At 46.0% G+C, this 21,045-nt stretch overlaps 1 protein-coding gene across 1 annotated transcript in view; it reads left to right on the forward strand.

The window, feature by feature from the left end:
* The first annotated feature begins 2,115 nt into the window (after positions 1–2,115).
* The window catches only part of LOC115309366, a 138,268-nt gene continuing 119,338 nt past the window's right edge, over positions 2,116–21,045 (forward strand). Inside the window, exon 1 of the mRNA XM_040500076.2 lies at positions 2,116–2,247. The gene's annotated coding sequence lies outside the window, so the exon portion shown is untranslated. The remainder of the gene's footprint in view (positions 2,248–21,045) is intronic.

The raw sequence follows: 21,045 nt of genomic DNA on the forward strand, positions 1-21,045 counted from the left end.
TGTACAGTAAGTACTCATAGCTGCATAGGGCCTGTTTACGCAGCGGAAAACAAAATGACACAGCGAAAGGCGGATGGAAATGGTCAACACGTGTCAAGGGGTCAGTGATTGGCGAAATATAGTTGATTGGAGTAGAAACTAATACAAGGTCAAGCACATTTCCCGCTGAATTCTGGATGGTGTTACGTTGTTCAAACCCATTAAAATAAATAAAGTCAAACAGGCTCGAAGCTTTCAGGCTTCGAGCCTGTTTGTACACCATAGGAATGGAAAAAGTTTACGAATGTCTTAGATGTTCTTTTCTGTTGACGCGATGCTAGAAATTGTTAGTATAATAATATTTAATTAAAACTACAAATTTCCTTAATTCCTCAATATTTGCAGAGAGGAAAATTTGTCATCGTTATCAAGGGCTTCAAAATTTGAACCATATGTAATACCATCTGCAATTTTATATATTAGTCTTTTTAATTTTTTCTTCCGGTGTGCAGAACAGGAGCCGTTCACAGGGATTCCGTAACGCAAGAGGAAGACTTCTAGTGCTTCGTGTACTCTTTTCCTAAGTGAAATATTATAGATATTTCTTAGTTTGTACATACGTGCTAAGACCAGTCATAGGCGTTTTACTAGATTTTCGACGTGTGCATTCCACGTTACGCATTCATTGTAAGTTATTCGTAAATATTTTGTTTCGGTAGAATATACGAGCGGGCATCAGTCGCAAGAGTTGCAATCGGTGGAATGCAGATAGACAGGACGTATAAAGTTCACTCTTTTCTGATGTGTCCGGAAGCAGATTAAGTTGGTCTTGGTTTTGTTTACAAATATGGTAATCAACAAGAACCAGTCTACTAACTTATTTATGTCACTTTGAAAAATGAAAACTGCACCTTCGTTATTGTTATGTGTCAATACAATGTGGCAATGTTGTACGGGTATTGGTATAACTGAAAATTTAGAGACAATTTATCTGTCATTTATATAAATTCTAAATAGCGTAGGACCTAAGATGAACCTCTGTGGTACGCTGGAAGTAACGAACAAGAATTCACTTATGATACCTCTTATAGAAGTACACGTTGTGTACTGCTATGAAAGTAATTCTCAAAAAGCTGAAGAAAAGGTCATATGACCCAATATTTCTTTGTTTATTTAATAACAACCCGTAATCGATTGTATCGAACGCTTTTTTTTAGGTCAAGCAAAAGTGCTAGGACTATATTATTATTCTTTATACTCTCATAAATGTAGTCAGTAAAATCCCCCACCAAGAGAGTTGTGCTTTTTTGCTGTCTAAAGCCATACTGGCAGCTATTTAATAAAGCAAATTGTTCGAAAAACGATCAGATACTTTTAAACAAAAACGTTTTCATAATTTGGATAAAACTGGTAGAATTGCTATAGGTCTTTAGTTTGATACCAACTTTTGATTACCTTTTTTGTATATTGGAGGGACTAAGGCCACCTTCAACATATATGGTATTCTCCTAGTTTCAATATTTCCATTTAATATGGCAATCCTGAACGTCGTTGCTTTCATTGTAAAGGTTAGGAATGACGCAGCGATCTTTTATTTGAGTCCCTATTCCTTCATCCGGGGCCGTAGACTCTTCAGACACAAAGTTGAGGGGCCGGAAGTTCGCAAACTGCTGCGTCATGATCGCAAGAGTTCAATCAACGAGCTCTGTAAACTTCGGCCCCCGACTCTGTGTTTGACGAGTCCAGGCATTTTCAACTGACACCAACAGTTCACAAACGAAAGGATTATCATATTCGAAGCCCCTTAAATTATGACATTGCCCGATAAGAACTAAAAAAAAAGAAAAAAAGAACCACGCAGCAAGCAACGCGAACAAAATAAGCCACACCTCGCTCCTCCCAAGTGGTCCATTACTGTATAAACGCAGTTTTTAGGCGACGCCTGGCACTGTTTGTCAGCACGCCACCATAGGACGTAAATTTCGACACTGGTCCAGCAGGGCGGTGAACGAGGCAACGGGCAGTGCGAGCGCGCGGGCAGTGCCGATAGCAGACGCGCCTCTGGGACAGCTCCGATTGGACGAGGGCCGCTCTGACGTCATCGGGCGACGTCAAGGCGCGTGGGTTCTCGCCGTGGATCCGAAACCCGGGGTGGGTGGCGCTTCGGGCGCGAGCGAGAACCCTCATAAAATCTCGCGCACTCCTTGAAAGTCGACGGGAGACCGCGGAGTTGCGCCACGAGACCACGGTGCCGACTCGCAGCAACAGGTGAGCGCACCCTGCCTTCCTCGGAGTCGCCGGGACTCAGTCGCAGCGACGCGACGACTGCCCCCTCCGACAAACGCGTTGGGACGCCAACCGATCAACCGATCAATCAACGCTTATTTTCACTTTGAGTGTACAGAGGGAGGGCGGCGAGAAAAAGAGCAGTGTAGACTACTCACAGCTTGACAGGCACCAATGCATGTTCCAATGCATATTCCAATGCATACCGCGATGCATACTCTTATGCATACTCGTACGGGTGTACATGGTTGGGGCAGAAATCTCCAACTGACCCGGAATGAGCGAAAGGTGAAGAGTACGCGTCCCACGATGAACGTTCCTCTTTTAATTTTTATCCATGTTTTTACTTCTCTTACCTTTTTTTCTCTTTCTTCTCTTTCCGCGTCCTTTCTTCTTCCACTTTTGTGTGGAAGGAAAAAACAACAACAACAGGGAGTTGTTATCTCCGTTTCATCTTACGTCCGTACGCAGCGGACGCTACGAGCTATCCCAGCCAACCCCGTTCTGTGGACCTGACCCGTGATACGCTTTCCGTGCCTCGCTGTGCCCCGTCTCCAAGGTCACGTGACCCACAAATGGCCTTGCATTGGCTCCGATGGCTCGTAGCGTCCGCTGCGCTCGGACGTAAGGTGAAACTGAGTATAGTTTGCGCTTCTTTCTGTAGGTTGCATCGTCTTTCTGGTCTCAGTGTCGTTATTGGTAATCCTTCGCCGCACAGATTAATCAAAGCCTAAAAAAACAAAAGAAAAACAAACAAAAAAACGACTAGCCCAATTTTTAGCACTCTTAAGCATCAATAAGATAGTCTTCCCAGTTGGACAGTCAAGACGAGTACTAAAAAACAAAAAAAAAAAAGACCGTCAAAATTACCAAAACACAACACTCTAGTTCGATCAACAGTCACTTTGTCAGTAGTTCGCAGAGCCCATAAGTCAACGTTTTACTGGACGAGAGAGAGAAAGAGCTGTAGCTGTGCGGCTTATTCGATCTTACTCGATCTTTATAGACTCTCTAAAAGATGGGGTCGGCAATTAACCGCCCGCCAGGATGTTCCGGCTGGCCCGCCCGAGTCTCTGATTGATGCGTATAATGGTAAAGACAGTTGGTCTTTCGAGGCAGCGGCAGCTTGAGGTTCTATTTACAAAATATTTGAACTGAGAAAGACTAATTTACTGATTTAGGTAACACATCGATTCCGAAGAGATTAATTTCCTGCGATATGCTTTAGGGTAAAATCTTTCATTTTAATGTGTTAGCGTATTATAACGCTCGTTCTGACAAAAACCCGGTGGTGTCTTCCGTTTGTCAGCGCCGGGGAGAGAGGGAGAAGGAGGGGAGAGGATGACGCGTGCGACGCTTCCATTGGTTCGAAGCTCTGACGTCAGCACGCGTCAACCTCTCCCTCTCTCCCCGGCGCTGACAAACTGACAGACACCACCGGGTTTTCGTCAAAACGATCGAGCCCTTTCGTTTTCGGCAAAGTCACGAGCACATCTGGCGCGGAGCCAGAGAGGAGGATGCGCCGTGCAACACCTCATAGATAGCAAAGCCGTAGTGCTGAACGAGATGGCGCTATCAGAGAAGGCCAACGCTGGAAGCAGATTGGAACCGAGTGCTGCGCAAGCGCTCGGCTTCGAGTCAAGTTTGAGCCGAACGTTGACGCAATCGTCATGTTTAATCTGTGGCCAGCGTTGGCCTTCTCTGATTACACGATCTCATTCAGCACTACGGCTTTGTTATCTAAAAGGTGTTGCTCCGCGGCGCGGAGGGATGCGGGCGTGCCCAGTTGCGGCACTGCCGTCGCCGGCTGTTCTTCACTCTGGGCTTCCGTAGCAGCGGTATGTCGCATGAAACGCGCCTCCGACTGGTGTGTTTACCGCGTCTAAGGCTGTGTTTCAAAATTTACTCGATCTGACTCCGGAGCAAAGGTTTCGTACTGTTGCGTATCAAAACTTACTCGCGCTTACTCGATGTCGTCAGGATTTGCGTTCCAGAAGCGGGTTGTTTACTCCGGAGTAATTACTCAAGCTACCCTCCTCGATCGGGGGCTAACGTCGGATCAAATCGGGTAAATACGTCACAAGATCTGTTCGCCGTCTGCTCGTCGTCTGCTTTCTGCGCCAACAGTCGACAAAGATCGTTTACTCCGTTGGCTTTCGTGCAGATGTTCGAAATAACAGATAATGAGGAGCAGCCATTTATGTGTGGTTATTGAGATTTGCTGTTTTCAACGAAGATTTTGTCTGTGCATCAATCCAGACCGCGCATCTTCCCCGGGGAGGTGTAGGGACTGGCGGCCATAGCTGTGTCCGCGAATGCTGAGCGCGTGCTGATGGCGAGTTTCCACAGTTCTTCTGCAACGTGCATTCCGCAACGTGCAACGTGCTTTAAACAGCAACCACAAATATGGCGTCTAGTGAATACTCCCTATACCTGTTGTTATTATCAGAGTGCGATCATAAACAGGAGCTTCTCCGCACCTCGGCGTTGGAAAGAACTCTTTACATAAAAGGATGAAAATGTTCGAACAAATTAGATGTACAGCAAGTTTTTTTCTGCCCAAAGTGTGAGTAATGAGAGGATAACGCTTCTAAAGCAGTGAAATCATCGAAGCTTTTATGTAATATATGATATCGGTCTACAACCCCACAACATCTCCCCTCCTAAGAAATTGTTTATGGTGGTTTTGAAGTTCTCTCCGTGATTTTGTAGTCATATTCGCGTCAAAGCCAACATGAGTTACATATCACTGTTGAGAAAGCCCCGTTTGGAAGCAGTTTCCTCAAAACGTAATACGTGCAAATTACGATGCGTGGAACATAACAAAATTTTTGATGTCTAACTGAAAGGAGTAAGTAATTTTGATCTCAATATACATCCAAAGAGGAAGGTGAGCAAAAAGAGCTGGTGGAGCCACCTCAGAAAACACCGCGTCATCATTGTCAGAGAAAAACTTCGAACCGGTTAACATTATCGTCTCTTCGAGTGGTTTTTTCATGATCAAGAGAAATCGTCTGCTATTTTCCGTCATCGCTGCTATGCTTTCTTTTTGCCGTAGTCGAAGACGAAGCCAATCCGCGTAACATCCAGGTGGTGATCCCGGCCGTTCCAAAATCGAGTTACGGATCGTTTGCTCGCGTTGTCACGTGGTATTACCCACTGGCGTAGGAAACAGGCTACTTGGGTAAGATTTGGAACATACCCCCAAAAAAGTGGTCCCTCGATTTCCGCCTGATGACGTCATAGAGGTGCCATGCTGTCGCCGGTTGCGATCCTGACGGCGTCCCAACAGCTGTGGTATATGTGGCAGACGCCTGTTCTGCTGCAGGTCGCTCTCCACTGCGACAGTTCACGGAAGCTTCGGCAACCAGAAGTTGGGACGCCGTGACGACAGCTACACTCGCCTTCGCTCGTGCTACTCACAGCCTTTTCGTTAGCATTTCTACGACCAACCGCCAGGATCGTGACATGCAGAAGCGTGACACTTCGGCTTCTCTGACGTCATTTTTTGCTACTTCGGGACCACTTTGGATGTATGAGCAGTATAGGACGCTAAACACACCAGTCGTAGACGCGCCCTGGGCACCACAGTAGCGGAGCGTGGGCTGTGATGTGTGTGTGTAGTTAAAACGATGGATGCGGTTTTCTCCGCGAGGGACATGGATGGGGTTCCTTACCCGAGTGTTATGGCTGTGGTTTTTTCTCCATGAGTGATATGGATGACCGTATCCAAGGATGTCGGCGATTACGTGACTTGTGTACTATACTTTGTTTCACCTTAAGTCCAGAGCAGCCGACGCTACGAGCGGATGGGATCAATCTGATATCGTCAAAAACGCACCATAATGGTGTTCGCCGTGTTTCTTTACGTGTTTTATTGTCACCGAACCAATCACAAACAGAAAAGTCCCTGTGACTTGCATTTTTGTCGCTGCTTGATTGGTCCCATTAGCGCGGAACATCGGCTGTTTCTGGACAACAGCTAAAACTCCCTCTTCTTTTCTTCATGTTTGCGCTTTTGAGTTTTAACAATGTATAGCCAACTAGCCCAACAGTTAATTTTAATTTTGATTAAGCTGAAACAAAGTGTAGCCAAACCTTCGGGTGACGGGTGGAATATCCGACATCTTTTTTTTTTCTCTCTCTCTTAATAGTGCGAAATATAATAAACAACTTAGAATGAAGAGCGTGCTGGGGTAAAATATGTTCTTCTCTTTTTTTTGTATTACAATAAACAACTTTGTATCATGTGTTACTCTTTTTTGTACATGACGCTGAATGTAGATTCATGATATTGATATATCTTTAATATCCTTAGCTTCTCAAAAAAGCTTCTTAATACTCTTTTCGACAATAAAATTATTTGTGCTGATTAGTTTTAATTATTGCATCCCAAACAAATAGACAGTAGCTCAAGTGAGACAAAGATAGTGAGTTATATAAAAGGAGATTTGCGTTGAATGGAAGAATGAAATGATGTCTATTCAACAAACCAACGACACATGTCAGTTTAGAACTAATACAGCGATGTGTTCGGCGCACTACATCAGCTTTTTATTTTGGGGGTTAACGAAGATAGCTTTCGTGTTGTTCTCATTTATTTAAGATTAAGGGGAAAAAAAACGAGGCTGCCGAGCTTTTAAATCGTATTTAAACGAGTTTTGATGCTACAATGACTCGCCTACATGATGCAGTCAGTGGTATGAAAAGGTAATATATTGGCTCGCCCGGCAACACGTAAGTCTATACATTATTGCTAAGTTATATCCCCGTTCCTGTTTGTTTCAATCTGAATACGCATCGTACCAGCGTGCACACAGTGTAGTACCGCGTGCTTCACGCTAAAGATCTCAGAGGAGTAGTGGCACTTTCTCGTTTACATTAAAACCAGAGACGTCATTCCTCAAAGGCAGATTGACCTTTTGCGGTCTAAACAATGAACGTCTTAATCGTTTTTCCCATAAAGCAAATTTTATTTTTGCTAAACTGCCGTTGAAACGCATTTTATATTCTGTCCATAAAAAAAAAAAAGAAAAAAAAACAGAAATAGACCGTACTTGAAGAAACACAAACGAAGCACTAGAAGTTTTGTTGTCTGTTTCGTTTTTAAATGTTTCGCAGCTACTATTTTCCTGCATGTGATTCATGGGATGCACAAACAGAGCTTGGGAAATTTCGTTGTCGAAATCTCACTATCTAAGGCCATGTTTTTTTTTGTTTTTTTTTCCTATGAATAAAATGGCGGAACTATCGCGCGTTTAGACTTAGCACACAGTGTTTCTTGGGCGCTACAAACGCCAAAAATAATAAAAAGAATTGTTTCGAACGCCGTCCGTCTTAGGAACGCTGGAACTTCGTTTATCGTGCCGCATGTTATTCATCTCGCGGCATTCCCGCCGTGTTTTTTCATGGCACCCGTCACCCGTTCTTGATACCTACGTCCGTACTTTCAGGCCGTACGTGTGGCAGTCTGCGTCTTATTTCACCGTCCTGGCTGCTCTCGTTGGTCATATTTTAAACCACGAAACAGAGTTCGCACGTTCGCCTTTCGAGTAAACTCTTTTTCTTGAAGTGACAAGATTAGAGTATGACTGCAGGAAAATTTGTTTCCCCAAACTCTCTCGTCGTACCACCGCCGACTGGCAAGAACCACATCTTGCAGACACTGCCAGTACGTCGCGCTATCAACCTTCTTTTGCGAGCGTGGGCTCGATCAACTCGGGAACCAGAGGACGTGCTTGGGAATATGAAGAAGTCATAAAGGTCCTGCGGAAAATCGCTCGACTCTTCGAAACGCTGATTTTTTTTTTTTCGACGGACAACATCGGGTTTTTTTGGCCACCGGCCTTGGTGGAAATCGGCAGTTTTTGAGCACCGACTTCGGCACTCGAGGACAATAAAGGGATTCGCGGCCAGCGACCAAGCGATCATCTGTGAAGCGGTCGTCGCTCCGGTGCCGTTTGCCCGCGAGCCACGCGTCTGACCGCCCGGTCAGACGCGTGGCTCGCGGACGACGTCGGTGTGGCCTCATGCATATGGAAGCCGATCAGCGGGGTCCCCTACCTTTCGCAGCGCCCTCTGGGACGCTGTTTCCACGGCGTCCGCTTTATTCCGTGCACGCGTCATTGTTTTGTTCGTTGTTGTCTTGGCGGAAGTTAAGCAATGCGTTTAAAGGAGCTGTGCAACGATTTTACCGTGGAAAGAATTGACGTCTTCTACTTTTGACATTGTTCACCTAGTCACAAAGGACAGACAATGCATCTCCTTCCTTCGAAATGTTGCGATTCCGCCGCGTAATCGGGAGGCAAAAATTAGAATATTCCCCAACCTGCAGCCGCGAGCGGCGGCCATGAGAAACACGCGGCGTGACGTCAAAGGTGAATCTTGTAGAAAAATAGCAAGTTGTGCGAATACCTGCTCGATAAAAGGTAACTTTTCTATAAATCTTGTCGTTCCAACATAAATATAAATGCGTCAAAAACCTGGTATCATCGACAAAACTTTCATTATACGGAGTTTTAGTGGCGCCATCTATCCTCGACCAGAAAACCGTCACCTCTAGGGTGCCTTCATGTGCGCTTTGCTTAGGGTGGAGACATCTGGCCATTTTGTCTCACACTTTCATTTTTCTGTTTCGTTGAGAAGCGTGTGAAAGAGCGTGTCCCTGAACGCGTTTGTGGCGCCGACTGTGCTATGGCGACATTTTGTTTTCGTCGATTTCTTTGTATTTTTCCCGTGAGCGCGTGCTGTCGGCATCGGGTACTACAAAGGATGGCATCACCCTAAACAAAAGGACATTCAGGCACCCTATAGTCCGTTGCAACGTAAGAACGAAGGGCGAGGGTAAGACGGGCCGGGGAGGAGGAAGCAGACGGAACGCTGGAGAAGAGAGGGGAAAACCTCCTTCTCTCTTTAGCGTTCCGTCTGCTTCCTCCTCCCCGGCCCGTCTTATCCTCGCCCTTCGTTCTTACGTTGCAACGGACTATAGTCAGCTCTATCCGCTACCGCGAACAGCCGCCAGAAGCCGGAGGGGGAGGGGGACAGGGCCGGACGGGTATGGCCGGACCCGGATGAGACTTTCCTCCTTTCACCATATTGTTCGCGCTGCACCCACCGGCACGTGGTCACGCGGTCGCAACTCGCGAGCGGATAAGTTCTCGCTGCTCACTGATGGCTCTAGAGAGAGAGCTTCACCGGAACCCCGCGCCAACCCCATTGACGTCACAGCACACGTGACTCGGAAGATGGGGAAGGAGTTGATTGGTGCCGAAAACCTCAATTTTTGTCGATTTTTTTAAAATAAAAATTTGGAGATGCAGGCACAAGCGGTTTTTTGTTCCTTACTTCAGAAAGGTCGAGACACCAACTCCCAAATTATTTAAGCAAAGCACTGAAACTGTTACACAGCTCCTTTAAGCCGATTCCGTTTGCTTTAAAACAGTCACATAGAGCCAGTCATGCGGCCTTTGTTGAGAGCCGTTTCCAAGGGCGTCAGCAAATTCTCCCTGAATCTTGGACCATCAAGAGGATCTTTTTATAAAACGACTGGAAATGGCTTAGACACGTCACTTCCTCCCGCCACAAAACGCGGTCACGCTCAAGAGCGAAGACACTTGAATCTGTGACAGAGATGTACACGCTACTGAAGAGAAGTAAATGCATAAATACCGCTCAATGTTACTCGCTCAAAAGTAACTTGGTACGCTACTCGTCACTGAGATTCAAAATAAGCACGTTACTTCAGCTCAAAAGTAGAGTTACTTGCTCATTTCTTTTGGATGTGTCGTTCCTTCTCAAGCAGTAGCCGCCTTCCAGTACTTTCTGTTGTTAATAATTCCTGGCTTTTAGAGCGCTGCTCTTAGGCGCTTGTTTCCGGGTAGAGCGGCATCGCCGTCGGCGTCGGCGTAACCACACGGTGCATTATGGGACGCGTGACGTCACTGATGACGTCATCAGTGACGATGCCGATGCCGATGACGTATCAGTGACGTCATGACTATGACATCATTGTGATGACGTCATCGTCATGTGACCTCACAGGGGTCACGTGCCCTCACGAGGTCACGTGACCCCCGTGAAATCACGTAATCCTCGTGAGACGACGGCGACGCCGCTCGGAGGGAGGGGTAGCAGACAGGATGAGGAGGTGAGGAGGAGGGGTATACCCTCCCCTGAGTACCGTTCCCCCCTCCTCCTCAAGAGCTGCGCTCTAATTCGGCGTTACAGGGAGTTGTAAACGGCATTCATCTTTTTAACTAACTCACGAACATCTTTTTTTATCAATAGTGACAGATGGGCCAGTTGGTACATGACTTATTTTGACAAAACGTGCCGCAAGACAAGGACAGAGTAAATAAGGACACAGTCATGTTGTCTTACTTACTCTGTCCTTGTCTCGCGGCACATCTTCTTCATTTTCTTGTTGGAGCTTTTTTTAAATGAAGTCATAGGCGCGAGCTGGTGCGAAAACCAAATAAGGATTAATAATTTTCTTGTGTTGTACTACACGTTCTTCTTCAGAAGTACCTAACTGAATGCCATTACTTTTTACTTCATCAAAAATCAACGAAGATACGTATTCGTTCCTTCTTTCGGAAAGTTGCCATACCGCTACTTCACTACCGAAAAAAAAATACACTACTTGAAGTAACCCGTTACGTATAATACAACGTCGCTTGCTTTTGGTCTTGGCTTGGGAGGAAAAGGGCAAGGTGGGCCACAGCCGAGAACCTACTTAGCCTGAATGCTTGAGTGCCAAATCCAGCTTCCAAGCTCCGAGCTCGTACCCCGATGGCCTCGCCCGCGTTCAACTCTGTGTGCCTCCAGCCACAGTGGGGCACGAGAGATGCGTCGGTTGTCCCCGAGGATGCCGTGGTGGCAAACCAAGGAGCGTGTCCTCCCTACTGAATCCACATCTCGATGCTTGCCGGAAACGAAGACAACGCAGAGCGAGCGATCGACTAGAGGACTGCGCCGTACTGAGCTTGTTAGTTTTCACTTTCCAAGAAGGAGCAAAAACAACGCGGCCAATGTGTTTTTTTTTTTTTTTGCAAGGGCGTCCTAAACATTCGGGGTGCAGGCACTTTGGAATTACTTCCCTTCACTTGGTAAACTAAGCGAAAAAACAAGAAGAATAAAACTTACTGTAGCAGGCACGAATATATAAAGGGGGAGGGGGTATAGAAGAACAATACACACAAGTCTGAGACGGTGTTGATCTGTCCTTTTTAGCTCCTTGTCTCTGGGTTTTTCTACTATGACACAGCGGTTTTTTTCCGTTTTTATTAAAGATAAGCTTTTATTTTTATGGACTGATAAATATTAGGCCAGCAAAATAGGTCTAGGAAACTCTTAGCCCGTGACGTGACATCCGTCTAGGACGCCAGCTCTCTTTGTTGACTCCTCCCCTGACCCATAAATTCGCCCCTATACTGTATTTCCCAAGTTGTTTGCTCTAAATTAAAAACAAAACAGCGTAAAGACGACGACAAAATAAAAGGTAACCAACAGGACACAGCGCTGGACTCTTCACTTCGCACCATGAGACGCTGTGCCCTGCTGGTTACCTTTTATTTTTTACTCGCCTTTAGGCTTTTTTGTTTTTAACTATACCAACTACCCGATACTTCGACGTTGTTTGCTCCCTTTTCCGCGCGGTGCTTTTGTTTGCTTTTTATCTCATAACGCTCTTTTGAACTCAGCGAAGGACGGCAACGCAAACTTTGATAAACAGTGCTTTTTTTCTCCTTCTCACGCCCACATTTCACTCACTGTAGTGAGCGTGAGTCAGTGTGTTAAAAAAAAAAAAGAGTATGTTATTACAACGGTGAAACGAACGTTTCGTGCGGGTCACCTACTTTCGATGCGTTTTTGAGCGACTCGTACGATGGACTCGTGTTTCCTAAGATGACGCCGCACAAGGCCAAATGCTCTCGCGTATGTGAGCGGTCACTTCGAGTACGGATTATGGCTGCGGGCGGCGTCCAAAGTTAAAATTCGCGCGACAATCATCGTAAGTGCCTTCCATCATTTGTTCGAATATTGTGTTTTGTTTTTCGCGCGCCAAAAATTCATGCGGGCGCTTTGAAAATATAAAAAAAAATTAATAAATGTTAGGCAACACCGTCAGAGTAACGCATTACATAATCATATACGGCATGCGACTTGGGGATGAGTTTTATACTTTTTCCGTGACCAGGAATAAACATATTGGTTTTATTAGTGAAAGTTTTTACTAAACTAGTCTAAATATCCGAGCTCTAATCAGAAGAAATAGTGGGCAGACCCAGAGCCCTATATCGGGAAAGTTTGGCTAATGGGCGGAGCAACGGCCGCCTCCAGCGCCGAATATTTCCCCCGCGGTTAGAGCGTTAACTAAAAGTGCGACACAGCGCCGAACAATCGGCAGACCGCTAAGTCACAATATTGGAAACGACGTTTTAAGCGTGAAATAGAAGCGTTAAATCTCGCAGCAGCAAGGATCTGAACTACCCAGTTTGTTCTGGTTTGGAAAGCGCGTTCGTTTATTCTACCGTTGAATATGAACGTGACGGAAACCCAACGAGGTAGAGGGGCTTAGAGCGATAAATTGGTATTCCCTTTCACCAGTCAAAAGTGACCGCTACTTGACTGCCGCCATGTTGTACAATTTTGACCACTAGACACTTATCCGTACCAAATCCCGAGGCTTTTACGCAAAACTGAGACAAAATTTGTATTGCGATCACTTTAAAAACATGATAATTTTTTTAAATACTGTTAGCTCCACAGATCAATGTGTAGCTCCGATGAAAACCCAAAATACAGCACCGCGGATGACGGCATCTAGCGGAGGCATTGCGAAGCTGCCCGAGTTTTTGTTGTAAAAGCACCTTTTTGGACTTAAAACAAACGAAACATAACTTAGGTCGTCGGTACTGTTATTAGAGGTCAATAGTAAATCATTTGTGCGCGATACTTCGTTAAAATCAAGACGTAAAAGTACAAGGTCACGTGTCTAGGGGTCAAAAATGTGCAGTATGGCGGCGGCCAATTGAGGGTCACTTGCAGGTTCCAGCTTATAGCTCTAAGGCCCTCTACCTCGTCGCGAAAACCTCACACGCACCAAGTTTTCAGTCACCAAGAGTTACACCTTTTTACTCTAGCGACACTAAAACGGCTTAAATTAGTCGAGTCGCATTTTTAGGGATCACGACTACCGCTAGGGGTTGTTTCGCGGCCTGTGGTTGACCACGAGATGCTAGCCTATTCAAACCAATGAATGGCTATACTCTCCCAATATACGGCTCTGAGTAAACCTAAAGCTAGATGCCCTTGTATCCACTGCACTCATCGAACGCTTTAGAACACGGAACGCCTCCATCCGGTGTTTGGCTTTCGACGAGTGCAGGGTAGGCTTTAGACCTACCCACTAATCATTCCAACCAGAGCTCGGCATTTTGACGTCACCAGCGCTCGCGTCTCCTCCTCTCCCTCACTTTCTCGGTGCATAGAAATAAAAAAAAAAAAACATAATTATGACATTGCTTTACAATAAAACTTATATTATAACAAAAGAAGGATAGACATATCAAAGGCCGGTTCTCACATGCAGCGAAGCGTTGATGTAGCGCTGCTCACGTGTCGTCAGCTAATTGTCGTCTGCCATCAGCAACAGGTCTGACGGTACAATAAAATGCTGGTGAACGCTCCCGTCAGCACGCCGCGCTTAGCGCAAGGTCAGCGCTATGCTTGTAGCCCTCTGCTGAATGTGTGAACAGGCCTTAAAGCGAAATACACCATCAATAGCATGCGCCTACAGCACGGTGGCCTGCAGTACAGCGCCGCGCAATAATTGCCGATGATGAGTAGGCGGCTGCCTTTGACGCCTGTCTCGGGGTCTGTTTAGCAGGATGGTTCAACACCACCCAGAAGACAAGGCCTACGCCCCCCTCCCCCACCCCAGGAAAAAAAAAAGAAAAAGAGAAAAACTTTACCACTAGTGGGCCCACGTAGTGCCGCCTCGCTCGCGTCAGCGTTTCCGCCAGCGTGTCTTGATAGTCTTGAAAGGTTTCGCTATGCGGAAGCCGCAAAACGGCAGACGCAGCGACGCCTCGAATAAGACGTTTTAGGGGCGAAGCTCCTTAGGGGCTAGCCATGTCCGTATGTCCGTCCGCCGTCGGGTGCACGTGCTCTTGCTCGTGAGCTCACGCGCTCACGAGCACGTGAGCACGTGCTCCCGTGCTCGTGTAGGGAAAAAAAAAAACAAAAAAAAAAACGACCTCATCTCCACGTGTTGAATGATGTTGATTGGGGCGAAGCTCCGGTGGTGCTTGTCTGCGTAGACGGTGAGCCGCAGCATGCCGAGCCTTTCGTTCGTTTTCATCCATGTCAGAAAGAAAATGTGTGCTATAGAACGTGGTTATATACGCATTTGAGCATTTGACCGCAGCGTGACATGGATGAAAACAAACGAAAAGCTCGGCATGCTCCGGCTCAGCGTCTACGCAGACAAACACCAAGCTTCGCTTCAATCTACATCATTCACCATGTGGAGATGCGTTTTTTTTTTTTTTTCTTTTTGCTTTAGTTTTTTTTTTTTAGAAAAGGGGGGGGGGGTGAAGGAGCAAAACTTGTCCTTTAGGTGGTATAAACCTGTAACTTTCAAGTTTTGGAACAGCGCCCCTGGCGAGCGAATTCGGATACCTTATTTTAGGTCGCGTTTCCGTTGTGTTTCGCGTTTCCTCCTTTCGGGCGCTCTGTCAGTGCCCGTTTACGGACGCTGAGGAACGCTGACACACAACTCTTTCTGCGGTCGCGTCTCGTGGAAGCCACATCACCCCCTGGCCGAGGGAAACAGGCCTAATTGCCGCATTGCCCCACGTTTTTTTTTTTTCCTTCTTCATCCCGACGGCTCGTCTGCTTTTCGTCCCGCCCTGTCGGGTGTTCGTCTTTCTTGTCCGATCCTTCGTTGCTGCTTTTGTTATTACATTCCTATCGGCTTACCACGTGACGTGTGCCGCACTCCTCTGCTCTGTTCTGCGCACAAGGCACGGTGGCGCGGGACTCGGCTTCCGAGGAGAATTCCAAGAAGACATCGGTTTCTCCCTTTCTTTGGAATTCCGGCGAAAACGGGGCTGAGCCTTCTGTACACCGACTGCAAATTGGCTATTAACGAGTGCGTGTCGGTATCGCATCGCAGTGTGCCTCCGCATTTCTCTGGTTGGCATTGTGTATAACGAGGTCTCTTTATTCAGACCCCAAGCAACGGGAAAAGAAGGGTTTGTTTTCTTATAGCTATTTTTTTTTTGGTATCCCGATAAAACGTGACTTCGTATTTGTACAAAATATAGAATAAACGAGAAAAGAGACGAGATGTTTGCATTTGCAGCGCGTGGGATGGGATTTTCGCTATTGCCTTTCGCTATTCGCCAGCACACTCGTCTATGATGCGCCCTAGCAGCAAAGTGTGGGACTAAGCTTACTTTCGGTGTTATTTAGCTTTTACACGCCCAAGGATAGGGGTGCGAGGGGGAGACATCAAAGATGCTTATCTTTCGAACTGCGTCTTGCGCAGAAAGCAGCCTACAGTGGTGCACAAAAAGCGATCGGCGGCGATAGCTGTGTACAATGCTGCGTGGGTAGACAGCAAGTTTCGCCGAGGTGCGCGACCAAGCGCGTCGCTGCGGTTGGCCTTTCAGAATTGGCCAAAGGACTATGACCTCTTTGGAGGGATCTTTCATCGGAACAAGAGCGGGTGACGTAAGACGGTCAATTCAGACGGTGGTGGTTGAAGAATGTGATGACTTCGTGCTTCCACCATGCTTTTTACGCGCAGCATCGAACATATAGTTTGCAACAGAAGATTCAAGTCGGGGCCTCACAGGAGGGAACCACGAGAGGTCGCCACCGAAACATCTCGCCGTTAATATCCTTACATGTGTTTTGTAGTTCCTTTCAGCATATATCCGCTCAACCTATTAAGAAATAACAAAGAAAAATGTGCTCAGATTATTGGTTATACTAAAATCTTAGTTCACACTGTGTTTGCGCACAATGTGCATCTTTTTTTTTTTTACCGTTTCATGCCGGGTAAAATAATAAAAAAAAAGTTTGAACCATTTTCAAATGTAAAAAAAAAACAATTGGGGTGTGTGTGTATTTATACAGCCTATAACTTAGTCTGCCTCAACGGACAACTTCTCTCCCAGCTGTAGATGAGAAATTTAACTAGTGCACTAGAACCGCTAGCCTGGGGTCTTTAACGTGCATCACGCAGCAGTAATACACGACCGCAAGCCGGTACGATGCTCATCCAGATCGAAACGGGCAGGGTCAAAAACCCAGGGTTTTTGTGTCCTGCAATTCTCGGTAAGCACTGCTGGCCGCGCTAATACAGTGTACTAGAATACGGTGTAGTGTTAGGACCGGCGAGACTCAATACTGGGAACTTGTGAGTTTGTGCGTGTAGACAACAATCGCGGCGCTGCAGTCGACTAGGCAGCAGAAAAACGCCGCAGACAGCACGTGCCGGCGCACGTGCTCGCGCACACGGTGCACGCGCACAACCACCACCATACTGACCCTACTGCCTATGCACCGGTATCGACACCTATCGCGATATACACCACACGCCTCACGCGAGCCGCTCCGGTCCCAACACTAAACCGTATTCTAGTAGACTGAAGCGCTTGCTTCCCGGGTGGCTCTCAACGCAGCGAAGTTAAAAAGAAAGTAACAATGTCTTTTAATGGAAAAAAGGAACCTGCGAAATTGCACTGTAGGAAAGTAAAAAATTTTGCATCTGAATATTTCTTACGATCTTCATAGAAGCGTCGTAAACGCCAACTAAAAATTACAGGAGAACGCTTAAGCTTCGCATTTATGTGTAACGCGGTAGTTAAACATGAACACCCGCTCGTTGCCAAGCCATTCAGGCGGCCTTACAGTAATAAAAATAAAAACGTGTCTGCGTGAATTAGTGGACAGCGTGTCTGGCTGGCAACTGACGGCGCTGGCAACCGACTTGTGCCCGTTACTTGAAAAAAGTAATTAATTACAATTAGAACTACTTGACCGTAAAACTAACGAATTACCGCTACAAATTACTGGTTACAAGAAGTAATCGATTGATTACTTCATTACTTTACTCGATTACTTTTCAATTACTTCCAGAAAGACATGCAAAGACGTGATTTGCGCCTAGTATCCATGTATGCGCTGATAAAATACCTTATTTCCGATCCGTAGATAGCGACTAATTTATATTTGTCTTCTCCACAGCTGAAGAGAACAAACAGTTGCGTGACAGTTCGACCTGTCCAGGAATATTGGTTCCTTGATTTCCGTCACGGCGGTGTTTGGCCCCGAGCGCGAACCCAAACATTCGGTGATAAATTGATCGTCACCGAGCGCAGTCTCTGTGACTCGTGCTTGTATCGAATTCGAGTTGATTTTTGGGTCGCGTGCGTAGACACGGCGGATCTTCGCGGTGTAAAGCGCGGAGGCGGGAGCCCGCGGATCATCGCGAAGGAGAGAATAAAAGACACTGCTTTCATTAGCGGCGAGATGTTTTGGTGGCGCCCTCCTATTGTTCCCCCTTGTGACGTCATTACCTTGCGAACAACAAGTTCGATGGTGTTTGTGAATAGCATGGTGGAAGCCTGAAATCATTGCGCTCTCAAAGCAACACTGCCAACACCGTCGAAATTAAAGTTCTTTCATTCCTCTTATCTCCGTCGATGGTATACCCTTTCCGACGTCATAGTCAGCTTTTGGGCCGATCGTGGAAGGCCGACCACAGCGACGCTTTCGGTCGCGCACGTCGCCAGGCCAACATGAAGGTACCTTTAATATAAGGTGTATTCACTGGGCGCCATATTTGTGGGTGATGTCTAGAGCGCATGCTCTGAACGAGCCCACATTGCTAAGACCGGCAATCCTGAGGGTGCGGAATGCACGTTACAAAAGAAATGTGGAAGCTCGCCATCAGCGCGCGCACAGCAGTCGTGCACACAGCTATGACCGCCAGTGAATACTTCCTTTGACCTTTGAAGTCGGCGAATCAGCCACTGCTCTGGGGTCGCGAGCAGATGCCACGCGCGAAGGATCGCGAACGAATTCGCCGCAAACCAATGAAGGTCCATACAGCTAAAAGAACCTTTATGATCGTGCGAGTAGGCTTTTAGATTTCATTGCAGAAATAGCGTTTATAGCTCCTCGTGCAATAGGCTGTTTTGACCCACTAGCAATATTCAGTTAGTAATATTCGAGCCCAAAATCGTTTCATGGTCAGTTAAAAAAACTAATTTGAACATATTTCTAGGTCCACAACCGTTTTTATAAATGATTGTGGGCTAGTACGTTTTAGAAGATCGAATGTTTTGCCGAATTGTTTTTGCAGGCCCATACCGCTCCTGCCGCAATACCTACGGTATGCTTGGAAGTAGCATGATGAGCGGCCGATACTAATATCGTTTTACGGAAATACAATTGGCGCCAATTCCCTGAGCAACTGTTCGAAGCGTACTTTACGCCTCATGTCAGTGGAAACACATGGGCGGAAAAAAACAATCAAAGGCAATGTTGCGAGTGCGAAACTGTGATACAATCGCCAAATTATGAACCACACAAAAAATAATTAAATCTTTCAAAAGCTGGTTTCCGCAAAAAAAAAAAAAAAAAAAGTGGGGTGGAGGGCGTTTACCTTTACATGTTTTTTAGGTCGGAATTCGTGGACTTGCATATTAAAGCACCTTTCTTTTGAGGAGGCAGAGTAGGCATTGAAACTCTAAATTCAGAGTTCACTTGGTGTCTTGAAACGTGAACATAGGATCTAACGACGGTCATGGTTACAGTGGAAGAGACATGCTGAATGCTATCTGCTGGAACCTTTCGCGTGTTTTTCTTTTTTTTTTTTTTTTGTAGCCGTGGTCAGCGAGCTAGAGGCGGGACCTCAGTAAAAAATATTTAACAGCACAAAAGAAGATTTCTACAGATAAAGGTGTCCTACATAAGTACGAGGATGATAAAAGGTCTAGGAGAGAGACGGGATTTGGAAATGGCTACACCCTACTAAGGCGACGAGAACGCGAGGTTCTTGCAACAAAACAAAGCTACGGAACGGAAACGGAAAAATTAATTCGCAGAAAACTCATCAGCCGACGTGGTGACTATTGTGAGTATGGTTCTCCAAGACCGCACTAGGTTCGCTTGTAGGTTCAACTAGGGCTCTGGTGTTCGTCTTTGTTTTGACCATAAAGTTGGAAACCTCAAGCCTCTATCACGGGAATAAAACGACATGCTTTCATCGCCGTTTAACAAGAAAATAGAAAAAAAAATGACACGTAAAACATCACAAGGCACTGGAGTTCTAAAATTTTCTTAGAACTGGACATCACCTGGCCTTCAGTTCCTGCAAAAAAAAAACCCTACTCGGAGCTCAGAGCAACTTCGACTCGTCCCCCGCACAAAACGCAAACAAACAAAAAAAGAAGAAAAAAAGGGGAGGGAAAGCTGACGTTTTACCGGCCTCAGTGCATAGACAGCCGCAGTTACTATTGTTTTTATTTAAAAAAAAGGCGCGAAGGAAAGCTATTAGTCCAACTTCGAGCTTACTTTCAGGCTGTTGCTTGTGCCTTGATCCACGTCCTTGTGCTTCTAAACTTTATGTCAGGGCTGGAATTGAATTGCACTAACTTTCCGATAATGATCTTTGCAACACAAAACCATCAGACGCGACCCAACCCAACCCACAGTTTTAGTTTGGGAGATCGGTGCCATGTGAACGTTTTATAAACCATTACTCTTCTATTCTTCCTTCACCGCACCCCGAACCTAGTTGTCAAGGCTCAGATGCCTCCTCTTCTTGCGAAAAAGCGACCGAAACGCAGCGTTTCAGCATCGTTTAAGCGACCCGTCTGTTGAGGCCTCCTAGCTGACCTGTTTTCTGTGAAAATTCCCGTTTGCTTTCTTTGCGTATTTTGTGTTGGGACCCTTCTCTTAATGGGGACCTTTAGCAAACCGTTGCCGTGCTCCGCGTACCGCACTACCGGAGCCTTTAAAGCATGCTTCAAAGGCTCCGGCAGGCTTGTACGAGATACTCACTAAAAGTATTTAAGTTAAGTTACTGAGTACCACGAGAAATAGTAACTGAGGAGAGTACTAAATACTCAAATTTGTAAAGTAATTGAGTAAAGTACAAAATACTCCGAAAAAGTAACTCGTTACTTTCAAGATACTCTCAAGTTACAATTTTCTCTGCAATTCATTGTCAAGCACAACCGAAGTCAGAAAAAATTCTTCCTCCCAGCTACTACTATGGAATCTCCTGAAAATCTCTTAGCAAGACTTTAGCTGCCACTCAGGCTTCTAGGAAGTCTCAAGTAACTACGAATGAAACAAAATAAAAAAACGTTTTCCTTTCTTAAACTTGCTATGGCGAGGACATAGGCGGGAGCAGCGCGGGGCCTGTTCGCCTGCGGATGGAGTGTCTATACAGTCAGTGAATTCTTGCATCATACCCCAGCCACATGGCAAAAGGAATGTAATTCCAATCGAATTACATTATGGGATCGACAAATCCGCTTGCGGCGCTCGTATACTCACTCAAGACTGCGAGCTCATTACATCCCATATCATTTAATGAAACTATATTAACTTTTCCGTGTTGCAGGGATACAAAACTTACTAGTTACAGTCAACTAATTTACTTCTCCCTATGGGCTCGAGCTGCCTTAGAACAAAATATAACTTATTTTGTATACAATAATACTATTATCTTATACAGTTAGGATTCTAGCA

The sequence above is a fragment of the Ixodes scapularis genome, unplaced genomic scaffold, assembly GCF_016920785.2.
Source record: "Ixodes scapularis isolate PalLabHiFi unplaced genomic scaffold, ASM1692078v2 PGA_scaffold7__128_contigs__length_106722199, whole genome shotgun sequence".
NCBI classification, from domain to species: domain Eukaryota; kingdom Metazoa; phylum Arthropoda; class Arachnida; order Ixodida; family Ixodidae; genus Ixodes; species Ixodes scapularis.